At 46.2% G+C, this 15,830-nt stretch overlaps 1 protein-coding gene across 1 annotated transcript in view; it reads left to right on the top strand.

Moving 5' to 3' along the window:
- Positions 1 to 15,830, top strand: part of ZSWIM2 (zinc finger SWIM-type containing 2) — a 1,244,853-nt gene that overhangs the window by 971,798 nt on the left and 257,225 nt on the right. The gene's annotated exons all lie outside the window — the stretch shown is intronic.

Raw genomic sequence — 15,830 nt, 5'->3', positions numbered from 1 at the left:
GCTGGAGTGCTCCGCGCCTAGTGATGTTCTGGTGCCGGCTCCGATACCCCAGGTGAGTCTTTCGGAGCCAGCTTCAGCTCCAACCAGGTCGGCTCTGTCCTCTGGTTTCGGCACTTGGGTTTCCTCAGTCGGACCCGAGGGGGATACCTCGGGACTCCTGTCGGTTCTGAGCCTCCCTCTCGGTGCTTCAGCTCGGGGAATCTCGACTCCGGTCATGGTCTCTGAGACTGGTCGGCCCTCGGACTCGAGGGGGGGGGGGCCTTCGAGGCCATGAGGAGCACCCTGGCCAGGTCGTCAGGTACATCACATGGATCGATCACTCCGTCCCCTTACACCCCGGCTAAAGCCTCTGACACCCCCCTCTCCTTGGATGGCGGAGCCCGAAGGTCTGGGGATACCCCCTTTAGTGGTCCCCTACTTTCTGAGGGCCCCTCAGAGTCGGTGCCTGAGGAGCCTCCCAGTAAGAAGTCGTGCAAGAGGAAGCACATAGACTCCCAGGACGAGTCACTCACTTCCGATACTGACCTCGAGGAATCGGAGTGGTCCCCCAAGTCGTCCTCCAATGATGTCTCTTTCTCCGACATCCTGGAGATTTTGAGACAGAGAGGCGACTGGCCCTCCAAGACCCCCTCTGAGGAGGAGTCGGTATTCCTCAAGGCCTTCGGAGCTCAACCCTCCGCCTCCTAGGTGTCTCCACCCTTCGACGAACTTCTGCACTTGATTTGTCGAAGGGTGTGGGGGAACCCTGATTCCATGGAACCGGTGCCCAGACATCCAAACAAGTTCCTGTCTGCTCCCCCAGGCAAAGAGTTCCTTACCAAAGGGGTTTTGGTAGATGCCTTGGTGGTGGCGGCAGCCACTCAGCAGGAAGATGCAGAGGCTTCTTCTTCAGTCCACCCTCCTAACAGGGAGTCCAGGAGTATGGACCGGTATGGGAAGCATACCCTGTCTTCGGCGACCTTTACCTTACGGTTGTTGAATTATCTCTGTCATTTCACTCGGCTCCAAAGAGATCTCCTGAAGGAGCTAGGAGATACTCTGACGGGTAACATGCCTGTGGCGGTAGCGCAGACTGTTAATGCCCAGTTGTCTACCCTAGGGTCCATTGCCAACTTGTCTATGAGGCTCATATCTTATGCAGCCGAAGGGGCGAGTAGGGCAGCTAGCTCAGGCGTAGCTCTCAGAAGGCAAGCCTGGATGCGCCTGTGTCATTTCGCGGAGGCCTTTAAGTCTTCCTTCACTGACGCCCCCTTTGATGGGTCGTCTCTCTTCAGACCCAAAGTGAAACGCACCCTCACCAGATGCGAACAGGAGGGAAAGACCCTATCTGCCGTAGGGGCCCATTTTTCTCTCCCTTCTAGGCCTTATCCCAAGGCTCAGAGAGGAGGGTAGATGTGGTTCAAAATGTCTCAGAGGTCCTTTCCTGCAGCTCAAGGTGAGTCCCCCTCCAGAGGCAGAGGGGGGGGGGTTATTCCGGAAGACGCCGTCCTAGAGGCAGAGGAGGCCCCCGCAACTCAGGAGACCACGATTCCTTTCGCGGTTCTTCCTTCCAGCATTCCTGAGGTGTTGCCCAACTGTGCTATTCCGGAGCCAGTCGGGGGCCGAATTTCGTTGCATCCGGAAACCTGGGAAAGCATCACCCAGGATCGTTGGGTGCTCCGAATAGTTACCGGAGGTTACACTATTCCCTTTGCGTCGACACCCCCTCCAGTCAGAAGGATCCCGGACTTCCCACCCAGTCAATGGGATCAAGCAGCACTAGAAGTTGCAAAGCTGCTAGAAAAAGGAGTCATCCAGCCAGTCCCCTCAGACCATGTCGGATCAGGAACTTACTTGCGACTCTTTTTGGTGCCGAAAAGGACAGGGGACCTGAGACCCATTCTGGATCTCAGTTGATTGAATCGCTACGTTCTGAAGTCCAAGTTCCGAATGGTCACACTTCAGTCCATTTTTCCACTGCTGGAGAAAGGAGTATGGATGTGCTCCATCGATCTCAAGGACGCCTACTACCACATCAAAATGGAGAAGGCATCCAGCAGTCATTTACGCTTCCGGCTAGGAGCCAGTCACTTCCAGTTTCGTGCCCTGCCCTTTGGTCTCACCACAGCCCCCAGGGTGTTTACCAAGTGTTTGGCAGTGGTGACAGCTCACCTGAGACAGCTAGGATTCTAGGTGTTTCCGTATCTGGATGACTGGCTTCTGGCCGCCCCCACCAGGCATCTGCTCATCCAAGCCAGGATTGAAGTTTGATGAAACGTTTTTGAACGTGAAAGCGCTTACTTTTGGATCCAGCATTTGTTTTGAATATTAAACTCTTGAAGTGAAAACTGGAGTTTTTGTTAACATCAGCGTTGGTGAGCTCCTTTTGTGTTTTGTTGTCAAGCCAGGGAGACGACCATCTCACTTTGCCAACGTCTAGGAATTACTTTGAACTGGGAAAAGTCTGCCTTGCAGCCCTCACAGCGTGTTGTTTTTATAGGCATAGAGCTAGGCTCTATTCAAATGCACGCCTTTCTGCCACAGGACAGAATAAGAGTGTTGCAGTCTCAGATCCACACACTGTTGCCCCTCAGAAAAGTTCAGGCCAGGTTAGTTCTTCAGCTCTTGGGATCCGTGGCCTCCACCATCATGCTGGTACCTCTGGCCAGGTTACACATGCAGATCCTACAGTGGCTCATGTCGGTTCAGTGGTCCTTTCAAAAGCTTCCTCTTTCCCACTTGATACTTCTCACAGAGCGATGCATACAGGACCTCCTCTGGTGGCTACACTCCTCCAATCTGGACAGAGGAAGGAACTTGGCTCCTATGTCTCCAGTGGCCACGTTGACCACTGAAGCCTCCCAGATGGGGAGGGGGGGCATTATCTAGGCAGGACAGTCCAAGGCACCTGGCAAGATCACGAGGTACACTTGCACATCAGTGTTCTGGAGATGAGAGCGGTGTTTCTGGCGTTGTGAGCACTCCAGGACTCTCTACCTCTGGGAACGATTGCAATTCACTCAGACAACATGTCCGTAGTGTGGTACCTGAACAAGCAGGGGGGAACCAGATCTTATCCCCTCTGCAGAGAGGCCATGCGAGTGTGGCAGTGGGCAGTGTCTTCCCAACGGTTTCTAGTGGCAACGCACATTCCTGGGAAGTCCAGCGTGATAGCGGACAGGCTAAGCAGAGCTATTCTGATGCCTCACGAGTGGTCCCTGAACAACCGAGTGGCGGTTCTGATCTTCAAAAGGTGGGGTCAGCCTTGCTGCGATCTCTTCGCCAGCCCCCTCAATGCCAAATGCAGCAAGTACTTCACTCTGATCCCCCCACAGGGGGATTCACGCAGGGACGCTCTAGCTCACGATTGGCCCCCCACTCTGGTCTACACTTTCCCTCCGTTTCCTCTGTTGCCAAGAGTGATACAGAAAGCCATATACTTGGGAAGCAGGATGATCCTTATTGCTCCACACTAGCCTCAACAAGTATGGTTCCCTTTTCTTCAATGGTACGCACTGGACGGTCCGTGGACTCTGGACCCAGTGCCGGACCTCCTGATTCACGTGAAAGGACAACTTCATCCATCCCTGCGAACTCAGGTTGACAGCCTGGCTGCTACACTTCCGTCGTTAGTTCACCTGAAGTGGTGCACATCTTGTCTTCTTCTCATAAGTCTTCCACCAGGAAGATTTATTCCAGCAAATGGAAGAGATTCTCCATTTGGGCTCAGGCCCAAGGTTTGGACCCCTTCACAGCCCCTATTCTGTCGGTCTTAGATTTTTTAGCCATGTTATTCCGTCAGGGCTCCGCGCCCACTACCATTAAAGTACAGTTGGCTGCAATTTCCAATTTTCACACATGTTATGAGCCCTCTCTTATGGGCCACAAACTCTGTAAAGCCTTTCTAAAAGGTGCTTGGTTACTTCGTCCCCCACTTTCTGAACCTGTATTGCTGTGGGACTTGAACCTTGTGCTACAAGCTATTACGTCACCACCCTTTGAACCGGCTGCCACTTGCGACTTAAAATTCCTATCTTGGAAGACTGCTTTTCTGATAGCCATTACATCAGCCAGGAGGGTATCAGAACTCCAAGCCTTGTCCATTAAACCTCCGTATTTGATCTTTCATAAGGACAGAGTTTACCTGAGGCTTAACCCGTCCTTCCTTCCGAAGGTGTCAGCCACTGTCAAGCTCCATCAATCTGTTGAGCTACCAGTGTTTTTTCCGAACTTTTCCAATAAAGCAGAGTTCAGGTTTCATCAGTTGGATGTGCACAGACAACTGAGATTTTATTTACATAGGGCTAAGCATGTTAGGAAATCTGATCAACTGTTTGTGTCCCTTTCAGAGAACAGAGCAGGTTGTCCTACTTCCAAGTGCACAATTTCTAAATTGATCAAAGATTGTATTTCATTCATCTACTCATCAGCAGACAGAACTTTACCCTTTCCTGTCAAGGCTCATTCTACCAGGGCTATGTCTACATCAGTAGCTTTCCATGCTAGGCTTTCCTTGGATGAGATTTGTGCTGCGGCCACTTGGGCTTCTCCCAACACTTTTATTACTCATTACAAGCTGGACATGGCTTCTAGGGGCCGGGCTTCCTTTGGTTCCACGGTTCTCAGGAGTATCTTCTTATGAGGCTCCCAGGATAGAGGTGCTGGGGACGCTGTCCCGTGAGTAAGGAATGTAGGCGAGATAGGACCACATAACATCAGTTAGTTATGTACTCATCAGAGCGATCGATGTATGTGGTCCATCTCGCCTACATTCCTATGTACCCTCCCACCTGCCCCCTTCCTAGAGGATTTGGAAGAATATTGGCTCTGTGGACCCTTCAAGGTCAGTGATTTGGTTCCCTTATCTGGCTGGAATTTCTTCCGGTGTTTATGGAGTATGGGTTATGAGTGTTGTGATTGTTATGATTGCAAACAAGATCTGGGGCTAGGGCGAGGTGCATCCTGGGATACTGGGTTAGCCCAGCCAATTAGAGACTTCGTGGTAGAGAAAATTGGCCGAGTTGGAGCCGATTCTCGTCTCCGAACCCGTGCGTAAGGAATGTAGGCGAGATGGACCACATACACATCGATCGTTATGGTGAGTACATAACTAAATGTTTTTTGATCTTTGTACCTATCGCATTCTTCCTTGAATAATCCTTGCACATGTCAGTTACAGTTGCATATCCAGGGATGTCTGGAATTAGTCCATTCTTAAAAAGTAGTGCAGAAAAACATAGAAATTCATAACAGTTAGACATATCTATGCATGATATTGATCAGCTTCCCACAAATATTTAATTTATCAAATCAAATTTGCATGTGTAACCAAGGAGTAGCTGTAGGTTAACCTTGTCTTTGTTGCACTGAATAACATACTAGAAGAATACATAATATGCATTGGCCGTAGATAATCTTATCAGTTGCTGTTCCTCAAAGACAGAATATCAAATATCAAAATGTAATTTCAAATCTCAAATAATAAACTCTATTTCTTATACATATCAAGATGTACTTGTCAGTTGCCAAATTGTGTGAAACAGTCTTTCTTCTATAATCTTGTCATTTACATATGTATCAGTGTAATACATAGCAGACATAAAATAGGATAGATGCCGTATTAAAAATAGAGTTTACCCCTTTAGGTAGTATGCAAGCCCTAATCTTGTGTGATCTTCTTTCTTTCTATTACTTTGTAGTCTCTTGTTTTGGAACATTAACTTTCTTTGTGAGAATTCGCATATTTGTGTATGTGTAAAATAATCTAGTTGTGATAATTGTATACTATTTACTAGTGGCAATAGCTTTAACCCATTTACCATGAATTACCAGTGCATATTGGCTGCCACCCTTTGCAAAAAGGAAGGTTTCTGTACAGCGGTTCATAATCTTTCTAAAGTTGAAATTCCATGTTAAACCTATCTTGATCAGTTCCTTGTGGATGTGTTACCATTTGAGTATTAAAACATAGTGCAGTTTGATATGCATTATAACAATTGTTTATTAAGTAGGAATCAAACCTAGAGTCTTCTGATTTACGTGATTGTAATAATTTACTTGGCTAGGTATATTTTTAAGCTTCAGTCAAATGACCTGCAGTGTTTAATTGTAAAATACTTTGCATTCTTTGCTGGCCTAGTAGTACAACAGCTTGTCTTTACCTGTTTAGATTCTTAACATTAGCCAGAAAATATCAGAAACACCCTCTTTCCTCATTATTGTCATCAACCCCCATTTTCTACATGGGGTTAGGATGTGTCAGTTATCGCCATCTCTCTCAATTCATTGCCACTCCTACCTTCTTCAACAGTCATATGGGACGGTCGCAGATCTTCTGTCATACATTCCATTTATCGTTTTGCTGGCTGCTTTGGTTTCCTCTTGCTCCTTCCCATCTGTCCCAGATCATCTTCACTGGATTGTCTTCTGCTTTTCTACACATGTGCCCAAACCATCTTATTGTGTTCTCTTTGATCTTCTCTGCAGTTGGTGCTACTTTGACTTCTGATCTGATGTTCTCATTTCCTCATCTGTCCTACAGTATGCAACCTACTACTCTCAGGTTTCTGTATCATACAGTAGTACTGGTCACACCACTGTTTTGTACACCTTGCATTTTAGCTTCGTTGACATTTTTCTGCCAAACACTACCCCTCTGACACACTGTCGCAGTTTTACAGCCACTCTGATTCTAGTGTTGATCTCCTCATTCAGACTTCCCTTGTCCTGAGCTACCTTTCCCAGAACCTTGAAGCTTTTAACATGTTTCATTATTTCCCTTCTGTCATTCAGAGTTATAATAGATGATGTGAAAAAAAATGTTGTTACTCTGGGAAGTTTACTTTGCTTACCTGCTAGCTCTCTTAAGGTGCATCCAACTCCTAAAGGGAACCTGTAGACACAGATCGCTACTCTTTAGTTTTCAAGTCATGCAGGGAAATAGTAGGTTGCCTGGTCTTTCTTCTGTGTAATACACACTCACTCCTGTGGAAAATTTAGTCTCCAAGCCACCATATGACATTTGCTTAGTCATGGCTAGAAATAGTGTCAGAATATGTATATTCCTTATCCTAATTAAGAATGCTTGCATAATCATTTATTACCTAGAATATATCTATTCATAAATTTACAAAGTTACTAAGATTGTTAACACTAGTACTTGTGCCCTGACTATCCCTAGTCAGAGTTTCAGATGTTCTTCGTGTTTCACTGTTTCAGTCATTACATTTGTGTAATCTGCTGGCAGGTTGCCCTCAGTCGGCCTGATTAACAAAGTCTTGGGTCATGCGTTGGTTGCTGTCCTTTCTTCCATGACGTCAGGTCGTCAGGAGTATAAAACATGCAGCCCTCCCCATTATGTCAGTCTTTCTTGCCGCGCGGTGCCCGAAGCAGAAGCAGTTCGCAAGTGCCGGTCAGCTGACTCCTGAAATTTTCATTTTCGAGTTTCAGAACCGAAGTCTTCAACTAAAAGCTAAGTTCCCTGTTGGGGAAACTTTTTCTTGCTCCTTACCGATGTCAGTAAAAGTTAATAATTGTATTACTTGTGGGAAGCAAATACCTCATAAGGATTTTCACTTGTACTGTATTCCTTTCCTAGGCCCTGACCATGACGTACCTTGCTGTCGGTTTTGTGCTTTATTTAATCAGTGCACTATCCATCGTCAGTACATTTGTGCTTCTAAATATTTTGGTTCTCTGTTTAATTATCCAGAAATGACATCAGTTAGCCATCCGACTACCGGAATACCAAAAAAACGCAGAGAGAGAGACAGACCGTTGCAGTCCAAAACTGCCAACGTCACTTCTCCTAAGCCAGTCGCCAGTTCGCAGGTACTCAGTGAGGCACTTTTGCAGCCCCTGATACCCACTACTTCTGATTCGCAGGCCTCTACTGAGACTCATTCAGAGCCGCGAGATGCTTCACATATTGAACCCGCGGATGTCTCTACCTTGGATGGGTCCAGAGCCGCTGTGCAGGCACCGGCTTCTGAGGGTGTATTAAGGCCTACAGACTTGCATATTAAACAGACTCCTACTTCAATACTAAGGCCTAAATCTCAATCGGTGTCTAAAAAACTGATGCCCAGGCCATATGTTTAGGCCCCTATGCCTAAAAAACAAATGATCAAAATGGATGAAGATTTAATTACTCTAATCAGGGGTAGTCATCCCCCCCAAGAGGCCTAGGATTGAACTTGACTGTGAATCTTCAAACCAGGACTCTGTTTCTTCTGACTCTTCTAATGATCTGGATTTGTCTGTACCTACTTATGAGGTCTCTGATGCAGAGGATTCTATTCCCTTTGCTTCTCCACCGGAGGATTTCTCTTGTGGAGGAACTTTACATACTTTACGGGAGCATTTCCACTGGGAAAGTCAGGATTTCTCCGAATCCAAAAAGAGGCTTGGGGATTTCCTTCTTCCTCAGCATACGCCTTTGGCTTTACCTCCTGTACTAGACATTGTTGATGTGTTTTCGAAGTCCAGTATGGCCCCTGATTCCTCCCCTCCATCCCCTAGCAAACCAGACAGGTACTACAGGGTTCCCGAGTCCCACAAATTCCTTTTCAAAAATCCTGATGTTCATCGTGTTACCCTGCTGCAGTCATCACACTTGGGTTATCCTGTCGTCAGTCAGTCCCGCAGTAGGACGGAATTCCAAAGTCTTGGTCCGGTGTCTGTTGCTGTTGCCTCTTCCCTGACGTCAGTGCGCCAGGGGTATATATAATGCAACCGACGCCATTTTCTTCAGTCTTTCTTGCCGCGCTGTGCCCAAAGCAGAAGCAGTTCGCAAGTGCCAGTCGGCCGACTCCTGAGATTTTCGAATTCGAATTTCAGACCGAAGTCTTCTATAAAGCTAAGTACCTCGTTGGGGAAACTTTTCTTGCCTCAGACCGATGTCAGAAAAAGTTAACAATTGTATTTCTTGTGGGAAGCAAATACCTCATAAGGATTTTCATTCTTATTGCATACCTTGCCTAGGCCCAGACCATGACGTCACTACTTGTCGGTTTTGTGCTAGGTTTAATAAGCGTACTATAAAAAGACGCTTTGATTTCGCACGACACTACTTTGGTAGGAAATTTAACTACACCATGCTGTCGGAGCAACCGACTACCGGCGTGCACAAAAAACGCAAGGATAAGGACAGACAGCCCAGGCCTAAGCCAGATTCCGAGGCCTCGGCTGAGCTGGTCTCTGGTTCTCCGGTCCTCAATGAGGCTCCGACGGAGCCCCTGGCTACCGCAGATCTGGAACCCGAGACCGCTACGGACTTTTTGGCAGAATGCACTAGGCCGACGCAGCCATTTAGTTCAGGCCCTTCCGACAACATTGCTACAAAGGACGTCGGTGCTACAGAAACACCATTGGTTTCTGAAGGCTTTTTCAGACCGATGACCCTCACCATTAAAACGTTTTCTAAGATGAAGACTCCTACTAAATCTAAAAGGACTGCACTTCAGTCTCCTGTTCAAGGCCCCATGCCTAAGAAACGGATGCTCAAAATGGCTGAAGATTTGATTTCTTTAATCAGGGGTTCCCAGCCCCCTCCTGACAAAAGGCCTAGACAAGAGGAAGATTATGCATCCTCTGAACAAGTGTCCATTTCTTCAGACTCCTCTGAGGACCAAGATTACTCCTTCTCTCCTTATGAAGATTCTGATGCTGAGGACTCTATTCTCTCAGCTTCTCTTCCTGAAGACTACTCCTTTGGGGAATCTTTACACACTATGAGGGTACATTTTCACTGGGAAGGTCAGGACTACTCTGACTCGAAGAAAAGACTCAGAGAGTTTCTTTTACTCCCCCAACACAGACCACTTGCCATCCCACCAGTTTTGGACATTGTGGATGATATTTACTTAGAATCCAGTTTGAACCCAGACTCTCCACCTCCTGCTCCGGCTAAGCCTGACAGATACTATAGAGTGCCTGGTTCCCACAAATTTCTTTACAAAAGCCCTGTAGCTGATCCAGAGACTATCTCCCAGGGTCCCAAGGGGGCTAAGGCTTCTATGGCTAAAAACCCAGTTCCTTCTGAGAGGGATTCCAGGGCACTAGACAGGTGGGGGGAAAAGGTTTACACCTCAGTCACTCTAGCTATGAGGGCACTGAATTGCCAATTTCACATGCTTAAGTATCACCAATTCCTAATCTCTCAGTTAAAGCAAAGAATAACCACTCTCCCTCATCAATCTGAATTGAAAGAAGTACAGGATCTGTTGCACGCCACTGAGCAGGTGGGCAAATATACCTTACAATGTGGGTTTGATTCTCTGGAGGGCTCCTGCAGAGCAGCTGTCACTGGGTCTGTTATACGTAGGCATGCTTAGTTAAAGGAACAAACTCTGCCTGATCATGTTAAAGCAAAACTACTAGATGCTGCCTTACAGCAGGATGTTCTTTTTGGAGTTAAAGCAGAAGAAGTTTTAAAGAAAATGGAGGATAAGGCAAAATCTATGCAGAAAGTCAAAGATTTCCTACAGGTACAACCCCCTCGCTTCAGCAGAAACTGGCCAACAAAAAATTGGTCCTTTCCAGCTACTGACAGACCACAGAGGGGTAAATACAGATGCCCAAGGGGCAGAGGACAACCACAAGCCCAGTATAAACCTGCAATGGGGCACTACAACACAGAAGGGAGGAGAAGACAGGTCCCAATCCACCAGAAGGCAAACTCAATGACTTGCACCTCATCTGGCCAAGCAATACTCTCTTGGCAGCCCCCTTGGGGGGAAAACTAGCACTTTTTGCAGACAGCTGGCACATTGTCACAAAGGACAAATGGGTCCTAGACATAATTTTACGAGGATACAGATTCCACTTTCACACCTTGCCAATGAAAAGAGGAATGTCAAACCTGCCACAAAATCAATGGGCAGAGGCACAAAAGCAAATTACAGCTCTCTTGGACATGAGAGCCATTCATCTGGTACCTACTCGAGAGCAAGGCCAAGGATTTTACTCAAGACTCTTTTTCTAGTGCCCAGAAAGGACAATGCCTGGAGACCAATTCTGGACCTTTCAATTCTAAACACTTACAAGTACCCAAATTCAAGATGCTAACACTACAGCAGCTACTTCCCATGTTGAGCAAGGAAGCATGGCTAGTAACGTTGGACCTCAAGGAGGCATACCTGCATGTCCCTATCAGACAAAGTTGGAGAAGATACCTCCGTTTCATTGCAGGTTCAATCCATTACCAATTCTCTGCACTGCCCTTTGGCTTATCTACTGCGCCCAGAGTCTTCACAAAATGCCTGGCACCAGTAATTGCATACTGTAGACAAAGAGGAATTCAAATATATCCATACCTGGACGACTGCCTCATCCAAGCAGAAAGCAAAGACATTCTCTTACATCATCTGGCCTTTGTAAAGCATCTACTAAACTGCCTGGGGTACACAGTAAACGAAAAGAAGTCAAAACTAGTACCCTCACAAAAAATTACATTCCTGGGTTTCAGCTTGAATACAACGGCCCAGAAGGCTGCTTATCTTACGCCAGACAAGCAACTACAACTGACTCAATATTTCAAGACAATGGCAACAAAGACCCAATTAACTGCAAGAAAAATTCTGCAGGCCTTGGGCTTCATGGCATCTTGCATACTAAGAATACCATTTGCAAAGCTGCATATGAGGAAATTACAGTGGTACCTAAAAAGCGTATGGTCTCAACACAGCCACAGCTTGGACAGAATGATATCTCTCATTCCCTGCCTACATCAGGAATTTCTATGGTGGTTACAGGCATGTCACCTCAACAAGGGTCAGCCTTTCACCTTGCCCCCAGCCAGGCAAACTATCACAACAGATGCTTCAGATTATGCCTGGGGGGCACACATGGCAGGGCAATGCGTTCAAGGCCTATGGACTGCAGATCAAAAAAATCTGCACATAAATCAAAAAGAGATGCTAGCTGTACAGAAAGCTCTGACAGCCTTCAAGGATCTATTACATCCAGGACAACTTGCAATAAAGACGGACACCACCACAGTAATGTGGTACATAAACAAACAAGGGGGTACACATTCCTACCCTCTATGCAGGCAAGCAATGATCTTATGGAACACAGCTCTGGCTTACCAAGTTCAGTTACAAGCTCAATTCCTGCCAGGACAGAAGAACATATTGGCAGACGACCTCACCAGAAACATCAAGGATCCCCACGAGTGGAAACTAGATCCACAAATATTTGCAATGATAACTCAAAAATGGGGCCTTCCAGACATAGACCTGTTTGCCAGTCCTCAAAACTATCAACTAATATAATTTTGTACAAGGTCATTTCACCATCAAGCTTGGAAAGTGGACGCACACTCTTTCAGTTGGAAAAACCTGACAGTATATGCCTTCCCTCCATTGCCTCTCCTCACAAAGGTTCTTCTGAAAGTCAAAAAGGAGAGACCACGACTGATTCTCATAGCCCCAGACTGGCCACGCCAGTACTGGTACCCGCTATTGAGAAATATGGCCCACAGCCCAACATGGATATTACCTCAAATCCCCCATTTGCTCACGCGACAAAACAATCAGATTCTACACAGCCAGCTCAAAACTTTAAATCTGGCTGCATGGCAAATCTACTAAACATCCAGCCAGCTCCTCTTTCCCAAGCAGTTCTGGATGTTATTCTGGAAGCCAGGAGGCCAAGCACCAGGAAGGCTTATTCGGACAAATGGAAAAGGTTTTGTGCCTGGAACCAAGCTAAAGGCCAAGACACAATTCAGCCTCACATGCCTCACATTCTACAGTATTTAGCGGAGATGTTGCACAAAGGACTTTCTTTTTCCTCCATTAAAATCCATGCTTCGGCTATTTCAGCTCACTACAACACAGATCCACCTTTATTTTCACATCCTCTTCTAAGGCAGTTCCTCAGAGGGGCAAAAAACATTAGACCACCCAGGAGAGCTCCTACACCAACATGGGATCTCAATTTTGTTCTGGAAAAACTAATGCTACCTCCCTTTGAACCAGCTTTCTCTGCAGATCTTCAGTTCCTATCATGGAAGACTGCCCTGCTGCTAGCAATAACTTCAGCTAGAAGAGTCTCAGAGCTACAGGCACTAATGGCAGTGGAACCTTTCCTCATTTTTCATCAAGACAGAGTTTCTCTACGAACTAATCCTTCCTTTATGCCTAAGGTGGTTTCCAGCGTGGCTTTAAATCAAACCATCCACTTACCCACCTTCTTCCCAAATCCACAGAACAAAGGTGAGAGACTCCTGCATTCCTTGGACATTCACAGGCAACTTCGTTACTACTTGGACAAAACTAAGGTTTTCAGACAATCTGACCAGCTGTTTGTATCCTATGCTACAGCTTCTCAAGGGAAGGCTATATCAAAATAGACCATTTCTAAATGGATAGGTCATTGCATACGTTTCTGCTATACCCATCATGGGAAACCAATCCCTGCTACCATTAGGTCCCACTCTACCAGGGCAACAGCTACTTCTACAGCCTTTCTCAGGGGGGTTCCAACCAAGGAGATTTTAGAAGCTGCAACTTGGAGTTCAGTACACACCTTTACCAAACACTATCACTTACCTCTTTACTCTAAGACCAGGGCGGACTTCGCCACTGCAGTTCTGCAGGGCCTTATAGCCTCCACTAACCCTCTGTGATACCTCCCCCCTTCCTTAGCTTTGGGATTCAACCCAAGTGTGATGACTGCAGCAGGGTAACACGATAAACATAGTACAGTTTTGTACCTACCATAAATGTAGATGTTCGAGTGTTCACCTGCTGCAGTCCAGGTTACCCTCCCTCCATCCCCTCTGATCTACTGGCTAAATCTCTTCAATACCTTACTGACGTATTTGCTTATAGCTGAAGGGATTTTGTGTTTGTGCAGAGGTTACTTCATTTGGTACTAATTTCTGACGACCTTTCTGGGGGCACCTGACATCTGGGGCAAGAAAAACTGAAGAAAATGGCGTCAGTTGCATTATATATACCCTGGCACACTGATGTCAGGGAAGAGGCGACAGCAACCGACGCCGGACCAAGACTTTGGAATTCGCCGATCATGGACCGCCTGACGACAGGATAACCCAAGTGTGATGACTGCAGCAGGGTGAACACTCTAACATCTACATTTATGGTAGGTACAAAACTGTACTTTGTGGACCATGAAACCATTTCTCAGGGGCCCAAGGGCATTAAGGCTTCTACTGCTAAAAATCCTACACCTTCTGATAGAGACTCCAGGGCGCTGGATAGATGGGGTAAAAAGGTTTATACTTCTGCAACGTTAGCACTCTGGGCTTTAAACTGTCAGTTCCATATGCTAAAATATCAACAGCATATCACGGGACTGCTTTAACAGAAAATGTTTATTTCTGATTGTGTGGAGAATAAAGATTTACAGGATTTATTGCATTCAGCTGAACAAGCTGGCAAACATACTTTGCAATGTGGTTTTGATTCTTTAGAGGCCTCTTGCAGGGCTTCTGTTACTGGGTCTGTGCTTAGAAGGCATGCCTGGCTTAAGGAGCAATCTCTGCCTGATCATGTTAAAGCAAAACTATTGGGTGCTCCTTTACAGCAGGACTGCCTGTTTGGCAGTAAGGCTGAAGAAGTTCTAAAAAAGATGGAAGATAAAGCTAAATCTATGCAAACTGTGAAAGATTTCTTACAAGTACAACCTCCTAGATTTAGTAGGCACTGGCCTACTAAAAACGGGTCCTTTTCAGCTCCTTCCAGAGCCACTCCAGCCAAGCCCAGACATTCCAAAAGCACCAGGTTTCAGTCCCAAGTGACTTTCAGAACTAAACAATGGGGTGCTTCCACTTCCAAATCTGGAACTAAGGCACCACCCTATGGTAAACAGTCTCAATGACTTCCCTTTAAAATTACCAAGCACTTACTTCTTAGCCGCCCTTTTGGGGGGGAAACAGGCTCTTCATTCAAGAAATTGGCAACTTATAACCCAGGACTAATGGGTTTTAAATATAGTGTCCCAGGGATACAGATTTCATTTCCGCACGCTGCCAACTCCAAATGGGTGGCCAGACCTGCCCCCAAATCAGTGGGCAGCGGCTCAGAAACAAGTACTTTCCCTCCTAAACATGGGGGCTATTCATCTAGTACCAGAAGAGGAAAAGGGACAAGGTTTCTATTCCAGACTTTTCCTGGTACCCAGAAAAGACAGATCATGGCATCCAATTCTGGACCTGTCCACTCTAAACACCTTTCTGGACATTCCAAAATTCAAGATGCTGACTCTTCACCAGTTAAGTTACTTCTATGCTAGGCAAGGATGCCTGGTTGGCAACTCTAGATTTAAAAGAAGCTTACCTGCATATCCCAGTCAGGGAATCTTGCAGAAGATACCTATGCTTCAAAGCAGGTTGCATGCATTATCAGTTCTCTGCACTGCCCTTTGACTTGTCTACTGTGCCCAGGGTATTCACAAAGTGCCTGGCTCCAGTAATTGCATTTTGCAGGCAAAGAAATATTTATATATATCCATACCTGGACGATTGTCTAATTCAGGCAGAAAACCAGGCAATTCTTCTAAAACATCTGGCGTTTATAAAAAGAGTTCTAACTTGTCTAGGGTACATCATAAACGAAAAGAAATCACAATTGGTACCCGCTCATAAAATTACATTCCTGGGTGCAGCTTGAATACAACTGCCCAGATGGCTTTCCTTACACCAGAAAAGCAAAACAAAAACCCTGCTATCTGCAAGGCAAATACTGCAAGCCTTGGGATTCATGGCCTCCTTCATTCTTCTAATTCCATATGCAAGACTGCATATGAGGAAACTTCAGTGATACTTAAAAAGTTTATGGAGTCAACATTGTCACAACTTTGAAAGAATGATTCCTATCATA

The sequence above is a fragment of the Protopterus annectens genome, chromosome 6.part0 (assembly GCF_019279795.1).
Source record: "Protopterus annectens isolate FY-2018-M chromosome 6.part0, PAN1.0, whole genome shotgun sequence".
NCBI classification, from domain to species: domain Eukaryota; kingdom Metazoa; phylum Chordata; order Ceratodontiformes; family Protopteridae; genus Protopterus; species Protopterus annectens.
This window is presented reverse-complemented; position numbering and strand designations above follow the sequence as displayed.